The sequence below is a fragment of the Sapajus apella genome, unplaced genomic scaffold (assembly GCF_009761245.1).
Source record: "Sapajus apella isolate SASKATOON/1434 unplaced genomic scaffold, GSC_monkey_1.0 scaffold39, whole genome shotgun sequence".
Lineage (NCBI taxonomy): Eukaryota > Metazoa > Chordata > Mammalia > Primates > Cebidae > Sapajus > Sapajus apella.
This window is the reverse complement of record NW_022436979.1, coordinates 19,159,084-19,171,063: the sequence shown is the minus strand read 5'-3', so window position 1 is coordinate 19,171,063 and position 11,980 is coordinate 19,159,084. Positions and strand designations below refer to the sequence as shown.

At 38.1% G+C, this 11,980-nt stretch overlaps 1 protein-coding gene across 23 annotated transcripts in view; it reads left to right on the top strand.

Moving 5' to 3' along the window:
- Positions 1-1,853: 1,853 nt before the first annotated feature.
- The window catches only part of SORBS2 (sorbin and SH3 domain containing 2), a 232,235-nt gene continuing 222,108 nt past the window's right edge, over positions 1,854-11,980 (top strand). For 4 of the 23 annotated variants that reach the window (XM_032298818.1, XM_032298819.1, XM_032298824.1 and 1 more), the window contains exon 1: positions 1,855-2,671. The gene's annotated coding sequence lies outside the window, so the exon portion shown is untranslated. Of the gene's footprint in view, positions 2,672-11,980 lie in introns of all 23 variants that reach the window. The other 19 variants (XM_032298846.1, XM_032298844.1, XM_032298845.1 and 16 more) reach the window with 9 other exon arrangements.

Below are 11,980 nucleotides of genomic sequence, written 5' to 3'. Positions count from 1 at the left end.
GGATCTATTGCCCAAGTTGGTCTCAGACTCCTGGGCTCAAGGGATCCTCCTGGCTCAGCCTCCCAAAGCCCTGGGAGTAAGGTGTGAGCCACGACCAGAGATTCTCATACCTTGCCAACCAGTCGATCAAGTGTGAGGGTATAAAGACATTTTCAGACATACAATGAAAAGAACAGCCACCCTAAAACATCAAATGAACCTAGAGTTTTCCTGACATCCTTCTGTAACCTGCCAACATTTTGTCAAAATCTCTTAAATTCTTCTGAAGTGATAAGTCAACAAATGTGTGACATTGAAAAGTGAATTAAAACACAGATTTCACACCATCCAGTCATCAGTACCTTTTCATACAGTGCTGTAGGTCCTCATTCAAAGGTATTGAGAAATTAGAATATTTCAAGCATGGAAGGCAAAGAAGACATGGACCAGATTGGCTTTCTGGGAGCTGCCAGAACAGTCTGGGAGTCAGACCTAAGAGGCGCACTGCTAAGAAGTCGGCAGCGCATGACAAGGTCTGTAATAGCAGAGGTGGACACCAATATAGGGGCAGCATGGAAGACGTCACTCCGACTCCACCTGGGAGAGTCACTAGTGAGGCGGTCATTTGGGGCCAGGTGTTGAAAGATAAGGAAGGAGCAGATAAGGAAGGAGGTTGCAGGTGCTGGGGTGAGGAGCAGTCAGACCGAGAAGCTTTTCGATGGTAGCAGCATCTGCAGGGCAAGGAAGCATGAAATGGTATGTAATTCAAGATTCTGAAATGTGGCCAGTGAAGAGGAGAATAGAGGCTGAGGGTGAAGGCAGGGGCACACTCAGCAGCAGCAAATGCAAAATAACTTCAGGGAAGGGAACTTCAGTGAGAAAAGGCAGACTGCCTTGAGGTGATCTGAAGGGGTGAGAACTCTCCCCAGCAGGAAAGCTCCACCCACTTGGCTTCAATGGACTTGCTGATCCTGCACACTCAGACCTACCTAACATGAACCTGGTTAGGGAGGAAAGGGAGCAGGCATCCCTAAATCTACATCCACAGGATTCCTACGCAGTCAAAATGTGGGGATTAATACTGAAGGCGGGAGTGTTAACATGGGTAGGGAAACACAAACCTAACGGAATCCTAAATCAATGACTACTTAGCAAATAAAACATCTCTATTTGCAAGTCCAAAGTGTTAACATAACTCTTTCAAACGGGTCGTTAGAAACAAAATTAATGGGACAGTGCCTTGGAAATCTATCAGATGGAATATGACTGGTGAGACAGTACTGAAAAAGAAGAAAAGGCTGGGGGTTTTGCAGAAGGTTTAAATTGTTAATGGCATTAATCATGGCAGATTCCCAGAGGAGGTGAAATTTTATGGAAGGGTGGAATGTGAGCCATCTTACTAAGGATGTAAAACTATTCTTGCCTTGAAGATAAGGTTTAAAGTCAAATAATTTTTAATTAGGTTCAGATGTTTTTTTAAAAAGAATTCTTAATTTACAAATAAGATTGGGTTAGAGAATCATTTTCTGCAGTAGAAACAATGGAATTTTTTAAAATTCTATTTTAAGTTGCATAAAAAGCATCTTAAAATAATCAGATGAGTCGTAAGCAAATGGATAGATCTTATTAAAATAGTCTACCTGATTTAGTTATTATTCTGGCCCTACAGAACAACTCACAGGATTTAGTTTCAATTAAGTGGCTACAAGATTATGATTTAAAAACAAAAAGTCTAACTCTCCGATTTGCAGCTCTGCTCTGCTCTGCACTCATTATATGACTAGAAGGTAGGACTTGTTTCCACAATGCTTCCAGTTAGGGTCTCTCAAGTGATTTGCATGTTATTAACCTGGATAGCCATTAATAGGGCTTCACTTCCTCTATTTCATACATAGCCCTGGCTTAGATTAAAAAGAGTCCTTCAGGAGAGCGGAAAAAATCAGCACTTGTACTATCCGTGAAATGTGTAGAAAGATAACAGAAGCTACCCTCGTCAGAAAAAATGATGAGTTTGATGAAAAGAAATTAACAAGCTGTGTGGGTGTGCTGCACATGATCAGCCATGCTTGCTAAGTCTGTCTGTTGGCTGTTGCTATGGCTACGAAAAGCCAGTGGAACCCAATGAGCTGTCTGCAGCCGTGCTGGGAGGACCAGCCATTTTACTTATGGAAAACAGTGTGGCATTCTGCTGAGCTTCCCCCTGGAAGAAGCCTCTTTTATACATCTCTTCAGGGAAGACAGAAGCAATGGGCATATTCATACACAATGATCAGAGCCACGCAGGCCTGCAAGCTGCCATTTGGACAGGCTGTTGACTGCTGTTGCAATTAGCTGATTGGAGCATGTGGAATGCAGAGTGATAATGTTGCTATCAGGCAGCAGCAAAGGTTTTTGTCTTGGGAAGGCAAGCTTTCCCTGCAATATTATCTCAGCAGCTCCCTAGCTGCTCACCCTGAAAACGAGGGATCCAAACGGAGGGTGTTGCCCTCTGCTAAGGCTGGCCCTGTGCGTGGCTGTGACACAGGAGCGGCAGGTCTGAAAAAGCAGGTGTGTGTTGGACGGGCGCTGGACTGGAACGCAGGTGGACGCTCTCCAGTTTACCTGCTTCCTGTTAACAGACTGTGGGCTCCCAGGGCATACCCTGCAGGGTGAGGCTGAGGCGGAGAAGGGGCTTCCCACGACACTAACAGAGGTAAGCTTTTTTTGACCTTTCTGAAAGCACAGCATAAAAATAACTAGGGCAAAACTCAGCGTGAAAGATTTACATTGATTGTGTGATTTGGATTGACCAAACAAACAGACACAGACACATCCACACACACACATTTCTAGAAAACAGTATCAGAGGCATAGAGTTGTTTCCGCGAATTTTGGTTCTAACAATTGGGAGATAAAAAACATTATTGTTATGCTTTGGGGTTTAAAATAAATATCTGCTGTTTTAACAGACTGCGATGGCTTGTTCTGAACCACCTTCACAGCCAACAACATTTCTCGCTTGCGAACAATGGATTCTTTTGTGACCTGCACTTTGACTTATATTCAGAGAACTCCATGGAAAAGCAGTGGCACATAAATTGTGAAGCATTTCTTGTTAAGCCTCGTAAATGATTTAACTCTTAACACACCTACGTACTCACTTAAAGAATTCTGTTCTCTGTGTAGGTCGCAGTAGCCAGTGGATTCTGTTCTTGCCTCCTCTGGACTGAGTGTCTTGGTGTCCTGTTGATCTAGTTGGGGTAGTTGTGAAGCAGACAGTGTAGGTATTGGAAGCCGTTCACACCTCCTTTCTGAGTATCTGCATGCCTTGCTAGCCCAGAGCACAACACCCCCATTGTGCTCCCCCGGCTCAGAATCCAAGGAAAGAAAGGAAGCGAAGTCTCTGCATTGGGTTCTGGGACAGCTGAGGTATGTGGCAGTAAAACTTCTTTTCCTGCGCAGTTTTTCTCACCAGCAGATAGGTTTCAGAGATAGAGAGTGAAACCAAAAACAACACACACCTCATGCAAATGTGCGCTCACACGGGCAGCAAATGTTTGCTGTCAGTTGCTTCGTGATAACAGCACAGACCCTAAGTTACAGGAGGAATTGCCTTGTAGTGAGTATTTCCTTGATTTGTAGTGTCTTAGGCACAAAGCTGTTACTGTGGATTGAAATTGGTTAGTCAAATAAAATCCCTGGTAAGGAAATGACCGAGTAAGGATTAGATTCTGCTTCAGCAATATTTCTCACTTGCTTACGCAAGTCGGTTCTTTTGTTTTGCTGTTTTGTAACCAAAAATGTCAGATCATGTATAATACTATTGAAAATAGTTAATTTAAAAATGTTTGGTCAAAAACTTGGAATAAAACCCCTATCTACTAAAGATGAAATCTACCATGAAATTTAAAAAAATAGTAACTGCGATCTGCTTCTAAGAAATATGTTCTTATTCGCTACCTTTTTTCTCCAAAACCTGGATGACATGGGAGTCTCCTTAGAACTTTGAGCATAATTTGCGCTGATAGATCTGAGTAGGAACCACCTGTTTCACAGATGTAGCAACGTTAATATGCCCTAAGATAAGAGCGTTCGAAAGCGGCAGGAGAGCAGTTTTCAAAACTGTTTCTCTAAATGTCAAAATAGTCAAGATATAAAGATACAGACTAAGAATCTCAGTGGAACGAACCATGTTCAAACGTTTAATGATGAGGATGTAGGGGATAAATGGTGAGGCGACAGCCTTGTACGTCATTATGTTTTAACATTCAAAGGAAAACTAAATGAACAGACTTAGTCCTGAGTCCAATTCTATGAGTAAAAATACCAGCTAAGTAAGTGATTCTATATGAACTGAATGAAAGGTAGAGAAGGTCTCTGTCCAATTTAATTTCCTTCAAAGCTTTACACTGCCAAAGGATTTCTTAGAATTGACACAATGCAAAGACCTACAGCAAGCACATGATCTCCCATTAGTTTTTCTTGGGGGAGCTTTTAGAAGAATGAGGAGTAGAAATACCCAGGACACACCTGACTGCTGTGCCTGTTCCCTTGATGGTGGCACCAGGTGAGACAAGACCCTTGGCCCATGGGAAGAATGACACACACTTTATACCTGTGCGATTGCTTTCCTGTATTAGTAACCTTTTAAGAGGACATGCTGTAAAAAGATGAACATTTTAAGTTCAGTTCTGCACAGCATGACTACACAGTTAATAATTCAACAATTTTGCCAACCAGATTCAAAGACATAATCTCTCAAGACTTTGCACCTTTGCTTGCGGCTATTTTTAGACCTCTATTGTCTGCCACTCTCCAAGTCTTCTGCGGGCAATATCGAATATTTTGGAATTTCTAAAACACACTCTGTCAGACTTTGTTTCTTTTTGGCAAATGCAATGCCCCCTGACGAGTCATTTCCTTTAAATCTTCCCTGCAATGGCAGCTGCTTTCATATGCTCTTCAAATGCAGCTCAGACATCCCCCCAAGCTGTCCCCCACCCTCTTTGGCTACATCTGAATCTTACTTTGGACTTTCATCTACGGCGCTATATTGCATCTGTCTCTGTTCACCACCTTCCAGACTTTGCTGGCCTCTGAGTCTAAAGTATTTTGTCCAGTGTCCAGAATTTGGCATTCAGACATTGTACTGGTAACCTCAGACTTCAATATTTTCCTATTACTGTAAATATAGACTTGACCTAGAAATAGAAGTCTTAATACTGCCTTTTGTCAAAGAAACTCAAAACATTGGAAAAACAACAGCGAGGCTTTCATTTCTGATTTGAAAATATGGCTTCAGGATCCCAGTTTCGTAAAAGTTACAACTGTCGTATCATAGATCAAAATTTCTGGAGGGAAAATTGTACAATATATATTTTAAACAAAACAACTTGAAGGTTTTAGCATATAGATAATAGTATTTTTCTACCTATAGCTATTATAAAATTTATAGAAAATATCCCCATTAAAAATTTGTTATAGAATCAGACTATTTAAAACTAATGTTGAATTGGTGATGATTAGCAGCTGATTATAACGTAAGACACTTATGAAGTTGTTTTTCCTACTGAAACCAGGAGAAAGTAAAAGTCGTGAACTGGAAAGAGATTAAATAATTGAAACGAAGTCCACAATAGCGGCATTTCTTTTAATGTTCCTAAATCAATCCAGAAGGTGACTGGAAATCACTAGTTATGTTACACTGGTTATGTCACCCTGCAATATGAATACCTGAATGAGGAAGAGAATATTCCTTTAGTATCACTCTTGATGTAGATACAGTTATGGTTAAAGAGAATTCCTACCATCTGTTCTATATTAGATAACATTATTATTATTATTATTTTTAAATAAGCCTGATTTCAATAGCCTTTTTATGAAAAAACTGCCACAACAAAAAGAAGAACATACACATAATTTTATTAAGAAATTATAAATACATAATTCCTTGTCTTTAAGATGTCTGTGTTGAAAGTAGAAGTTCGAATTAATACTGTATGAATTTTTGTATATAAAGTAGAACCGATGAGGAAGTTTAAAATATCCTGATATTTGGAATTAGAAAGTGGAATATTTAGGAAATTATTAAAATTCATATTTCTAGACATTATTGCATTCATTCCAGCATCTAGCTTTCTAATAAAAGTAAGATAAACAGCAATTCTTAATGATCATACTGTCCCTTAAAGCTTTATTTTGGCTATCTTCCAGCTGATTTTAATGTACAGCATGCTATCATTAAATAATAGCTAAAGTTGGAATTGATTCTATTCATCTTAAAGACTAATCATGTTTAATCAATTCTAAATTGTATATAGTAATTAGATTTTGAAAAACATAATTTTATAATATGCCTGTACTGTTTCTAGCATTTTCCATTTTAAGAAATTTATAGTATTTTTAAAGATCTAAGTCATGTCTAACTACATTGATAGTGTCATGAAATGAGTTGCACTTTTATAAAGAAGAGTTGTAATATACGACTGTATCAGGTAATTTCCTAAACGTTCCTCCAACTAATAATTTAATTATGGATATGCCTATTAAATCCTGAACTGCCACTGTCAAGTGGAAATAATACAGGTAAACATATTTTCAAAATGTGTTCATCTGTATTATTTCTGAAAAACTCAAGATGTGGATTTAGTTAAAAGGAAACACTTCTGTAGCTATGGAGTTCTAAATATTGGCCAATAAGAACTCTCATTGCGGCTTAAGTTCAATTAAGATGATATGTGTTGGATAAATGACAGGGAATCAGCAACGATGGGTTTTTATTTTGGTGTTTTTCAGTGCGACGTATCCATATGGAACTATACCACGCTATACTCCACCCTGGTCTTCAAAACCAAAATATACTAGTTTGCCAAATAGGAATTTGGGCCCAAAAAAAAGCTGTGGTTTTCTCTTCCCTATACAGGTGAGGTATGCGTAGGGTCAGGATTAATTCTCTACCTTAGAGAAGCATTATTTGAGCTAAAAATGTAGAAAGCTTTCACTTTCCTGAATCCAATCAAGGGTCTTACTTTCAAAGAAAATGTTCCCACCTCAAAGAAACAAAAAAGAAAGAAAGAAAAGAAAATGCCCTGGTAATGTTCTCATTATATTTTCTAATTTTTCTTTATATTATAATTTAGGAAAGTTTATTTTTAATAAAGAACATTATTTGAAAGTTTCATCAGTGAAATTTTGGGTTTTTTTTTTCTGTTCATTTATCTGTTGCCTGCTTATTAAATTTTTGATTTAATGCCATCAGAAATTCAGTTTTTCTGTCTTCCTTCTGAGATGTTTTCCCAGTGGGTAAATTACAAATCAAAAATACTCTCCTATAATGAATTATATCCTCTGCTTTGAATGGGAGAGTTCATCCAATCCATTGCTAGAAATATTTCTTCTTTTCAGGTTCCTTGTGCTAGTACTTTTTTTCTGGAATAGTTGAATTTGAGGACAGGGGTAACATAAACCCGTCAGGCTCCAAATCTTCTGATGTTCTATTCAGTTCAGCATCCCTCAGAGACCAATGCAGCTGCAAGGATCAGCCGCAAGGAGTCCAATGAACTGTAGCAAAAATAGGCTTTTAGCCAAGAGCTGTGACACTTGTGAAGATCCTCTAAGAGCACAAGCATGGGATCCCGTGAAGAATGGCAAGTTTTTTAAATACACACACGAAAAAACATACTCAAATGAGACTTTGGCTATGTGGAGACAATTTATTAGTATAAATGTTCATTCTAGTCTCCTCTGAACCAAAGTCCCTGTACCTACTTCTAGCTAAGGACAGCCAGTTTCTCGGAGGCACTGAGTCCTCTGAAGAGGTGACACAACAGAGGGAACAGCCTGGTTGGTGGAAACATGTTTCATTAAGCCTTCAGCTGCACAGAAAATCCTCTTCCTCCTACTGACAGGAGTCAGCGACTTCTGCTTCATTGGGTCTTTTTAATACCAGATCTTTATACTTCATATAGTTTGCCTACGCTTTATACTACTAAACAGCAAAAGTTTAAGAAAGTAGCACTTGGCTGCTAAAAAGTGGGCCTTTTTGGTAGATTATCAAGATGCCTTCACACCTAATTATTTCAGTTCTCTGTGCTAAAGTTAACAAGGGAAAGGAGATTAGATAACAATAACCTCAGCTGTTCTTGTGCTGTGTCACCTGGCGAAGGGTTTGAGCACTTTCCAAAACAAGTACATTTAAGCTGGCAGATGTATTCTTGCACTATAGCAAGTACTGTGCATTTTAGCTTGCTCAGTGTCTCAAAATCTAGGTTTTAAAATTTTTATAGCATAGCGTTACTAGTACTTAAGAGGAAAATTATACAACCACTTACTTGCTCTGCTACGGGGTGAATAGACTGGTGTTGTTTGCTGTGCCTAGAGCACCAGGATTGCGCCAGTTTAGGCAAGGGAGGTCAGGAGAGTGATGAATGGCAAGAGGATGGAAGAAGGAACAGTTTGCTTCTGCAGAGCAGAAGTTGCAGGGAACACTCGCTTTAGAATAACAGCTGAAACAGGCAGACCCTCCGCAAGCAGGTCAACATACTGCATATTCAGTCAGTATTTGCTGAATGAATGAATGACTTATAGCAATCAGATCTTCCCCTGGATTACGCTGATACTAACACATGATTAGAAAGTGCTCTTTGAATTTAGAGGTAAAGTGACAATTCAGCCATTTTTCTGATTTTTTTAAAATCATAAAGGAGAAAAAACACATGAAATGTTTTTTTAAAAAAAGCTAGTATTTAAAAAAATAAAATATGGTCTTCCCGGTGAGAAGCACTATACTTTAACAATTACATAACACAGAAATATTACCAGAAGCGTAGATAAAGCTCAAATGCAACACATCAAGATAAGAAAAACGGATTTCTAATCTCAACTTTTTAAAAACCTCTTGGTATGGTCACGTTCATCAAGAAATATAATCAACACGGACTTAAAATTTTCCTTTTTTAAACAAACATAAGAAAGAAAAGTTTAAATCCAGAGTTATAAAATTTAAGATCTTTATGTTGAGGCTTTAGAATCTAGTTGAACAGAGAGTTTAAGATAGTCTGGGAAGATCTTTTCAAGTGAAACCATAGGAGCTGCAAGCCCTTACACAGTCCATCAAAATATCTGCGGCTGATTTAACTCAAGAAAACAATAGACACCTGTTAACTAGTGTTCAAACAACTACACAAAAGATTATTTTTTAAAAATTGAATTTGTTCACTCCAAAAGATATTGATAATAATAATTTATATAGATTTTATTCCATACTAGCTACTATCCCAAGAGTTTAATATATACTAACTTTTAATGAAAAATCTGGAAAATCACAAACTCTATAACACCAAATACTAAAAAGTGGGGACTTTTAAAGGTATTTACATTGGAATTTCTTAGAAATATTTTCTGCAATCTTAAATTATTTCCCAAAGAGGGATTTAACAAACATCACATTTAATTGTTTTGTCTTAGATGCTCTGATGCCACTTTACATCTTGTATTATGTTTATATCACGTTAATGAAGTTTTTTGACATGTCCAATCTTTCCATGTGAAAGTGACCTCCATGAGAGAGAAGTCATGTTTATTTGTTTTTACCCATCATCTTGCCATGTCCATTTCCAAGAGTGAACGAAGGATGGATGAATAACTAGGCCAAGTAGTTTATTGTAACAAACAAAATTCACACCCAAGGAAAGGGACCTAGTGAAGGCAATGTAGACGGTGTGTGAGTCCATGGACTCACACATGAGAAAACTAATCTGGTCTACAGATCTTTAAATGTTTGTTTTGTTATGGGTTTTTTGTTTGTTTTTGGTTAACGTGCTTTTCGGGTAAAACACTAAGCTAAATGTCCAAGTAACCCTTTTTAAGTCATCGAGACTTTTTCCACGGAGGAAATCATGACGCAACCAAAACTGACTTGGCTCATTTAAACCACTTGTAGAATTTTTCCTCAGAACTTAACCTTGTGAACAACTTAACTACATAGGAGTTATATTTGACAGTTAAGAAAATAATAAAAATATGAGAAGGCATATTTATCTTCTTTGTCAGCGAAACCGTATCTCTTTTGGGAAAAGCGCTTTATTAGGTTAATAACTCAGATGACTGATAATATATCCTGAATTCTTTCACACTCACTTTATTTAGAAACATAACTTTTTATATGATATGTGTTCTGAAATCTGATTATATCACTCACTGACTTCCTTTCCACCGTAGATTTAATTTTACAGGACTAATATAACCCATTTATATAATAACTAATATGACTTTTTTTAATTAAAAAAATATTCTTTCTAAAGTGTGCCAAGTGTTTTGACTACATTTTAAATTAATTTTTAGATTTATTGGCAGAAGAGCAGAATTACCATCACCCTCATGTTATAAAAGCGAATGACAAAGCAATAAATAATATAGTTTAGTTTGAAAAACCACCTTCCTGTTGAACCAGAGTCCCAAATGTCCTGTCAGTGCTTTCTGTTGACAGTTATCTGGTAAAATGATTGGATCTGTGTATTATTATGTGGCATAATATTGCATCATCATCATTTTGAACCCTAGGCTTGTGCTTCCTTTGAAGATGGAATTAGGAAAACATACCCTCAAAATTGTGCTTCACTTTTTTTGGCTCTGGTATTTAATTTTGCAACTGTCAAGAATGAAAATATTATGATCATAAAATTATATTTCCTGGGGCAAGTTCCACTTGTAAATTGCCTCATTCCCAGGCTCCTCAGTCAGGGTATTGCATTCTGCCTTTAGCCCAGCTTGTGAGAAGAGGTGCTGGATTTGCATGGTGCAGATAGGGCCTGAGAGCAGGAGAGAACGGGAGCTTAAGGACAGGACCCAAAAGGACTCTGGCCCTCTTAGTATTCGTTACCAATGGGATCACTCAACCACTAGAGCTTTTGAATTCAATAGGAATTAGGAAAAGTGTTGCTTTGAAATTCAAATGTTTTCTTTTCCAACCAAAAGCAAAGCATTGGAGAAATCCGCATGCACTCTAGCTAACCCCACAGAGAGTGAAAGGTATTTTATCTGCCCAGCAAAACAGAATGGCCCCTTGTTGACTGACACCGAGCAATATCACCCCTTTCAAGATCAGATTATTAATTTGTTGGTGCATTCTCTTGGGAAATAAAATCAGAATTTCATCTGGCAAGCTTCATGACAGGTGACACATGATTTTAAGACTATCATCCAACTATATCTGCCCAAGAAACAGATCCGTACCATGAGTTCCTAACTGCCACGGGGCCCACAGTGTCTGGAGTTGCCCTTCCCAGTAGACAGGCAACAGTGGGTTCTCTGCTCTCCTCTTCCAGGCCTTGGAGACTGCTGCCCCATCTGTTAGTATGTTCATGTAAGTTAGCTGATCGTGTCCTTTCTAATTGGTTTGATATGGAAAAGACGGCCTTGCTAAGGAAAGCAGAGAATGAGAAAGCCCTAAGTTCTGGGCACAACTTAACAAGTGACCAGACCCAACTGTGGATGTCGAAGTTGTATCTGTATATCAAAAACTGATACTTGCATGTTCATATAATTTACTTATTTATTTATTACACATCCACCCAGGACCTGTAGGAGTGTGTTTAGAGTGGAGGAGAAGATGAAGAAATAAGCCAGGAAGCCATTGAAAGAGCTTACAGTCTAGTGTAGGAAGACAGGAACGCTACTTAACTATTATTTAAAGACAGAAGGTGATACAGTACTGTAAGAGAGATATCAATGCATTTGTTTATTTTTTCAAAAAGACTTATGCAGGAGTAATTTATACAATAAAGAAACTCTTTCGTCATCTCAAGCAATGGAGTTCCAGAATATGAGAATAAATTGCTCAGAGAAGGGAAGGTTCTTAGAGGATCAGGAAATAAGAATTTGAGGAAATGATATTTTAGTTAGGGCTTGGATGAGGTGGGATTTTGACAATAGTTTGGAAAAGCAAGCTTTGTGGCATCGAGAATTGGTTTATGTACAACTCACATTTATTTGTCATTCCCTCAGTGCTTTCATGGAAATTGTT